A 1,215-nucleotide genomic window follows, 5' to 3' on the forward strand; every position below is an offset into this window, starting at 1 on the left:
TGTACTACATCATTCCACAGTCCGGCTCTCTCTCTCTCTACTACATCATTCCACAGTCCGGCTCTCTCTCTCTCTACTACATCATTCCACAGTCCGGCTCTCTCACTCTACTACATCATTCCACAGTCCGGCTCTCTGTCTGTACTACATCATTCCACAGTCCGGCTCTCTCTCTCTCTACTACATCATTCCACAGTCCGGCTCTCTCTCTGTGTACTACATCATTCCACAGTCCGGCTCTCTGTCTGTACTACATCATTCCACAGTCCGGCTCTCTCTCTCTCTACTACATCATTCCACAGTCCGGCTCTCTCTCTGTGTACTACATCATTCCACAGTCCGGCTCTCTCTCTCTGTACTACATCATTCCACAGTCCGGCTCTCACTCTGTCTACTACATCATTCCACAATCCGGCTCTCACTCTGTACTACATCGTTCCACAGTCCGGCTCTCTCTCTGTGTACTACATCATTCCACAATCCGGCTCTCACTCTGTACTACATCATTCCACAGTCCGGCTCTCTCACTCTGACTACATCATTCCACAGTCCGGCCCCCTCTCTCTGTACTACATCATCCCACAGTCCGGCTCTCCCACTCTACTACATCATTCCACAGTCCGGCTCTCTCGCTCTGTACTACATCATTCCACAGTCCGGCTCTCTCGCTCTGTACTACATCATTCCACAGTCCGGCTCTCTCTCTCTGTACCACATCATTCCACAGTCCGGCTCTCTCTCTCTGTACTACATCATTCCACAGTCCGGCTCTCTCTCTCTGTACTACATCATTCCACAGTCCGGCTCTCTCTCTCTGTACTGCATCATTCCACAGTCCGGCTCTCTCACTCTATACTACATCATTCCAAAGTCCGGATCTCTCTCTCTGCACTACATCATTCCACAGTCCGGCTCTCTCTCTCTGTACTACATCATTCCACAGTCCGGCTCTCTCTCTGCACAACATCATTCCACAGTCCGGCTCTCTCACTCTGTACTACATCATTCCACAGTCCGGCTCTCTATCTCTGTACTACATCATTCCACAGTCCGGCTCTCTCTCTCTGTACTACATCATTCCACAGTCCGGCTCTCTCACTCTGTAGTACATCACTCCACAGTTGCGGCTCTCTCTTTGTACTACATCATTCCACACTCCGGCTCTCTCACTCTGTACTACATCATTCCACAGTCCGGCTCTCTCAACTCGGTACT

The sequence above is a fragment of the Carcharodon carcharias genome, chromosome 19, assembly GCF_017639515.1.
Source record: "Carcharodon carcharias isolate sCarCar2 chromosome 19, sCarCar2.pri, whole genome shotgun sequence".
Classification (NCBI taxonomy): Eukaryota; Metazoa; Chordata; class Chondrichthyes; order Lamniformes; family Lamnidae; genus Carcharodon; species Carcharodon carcharias.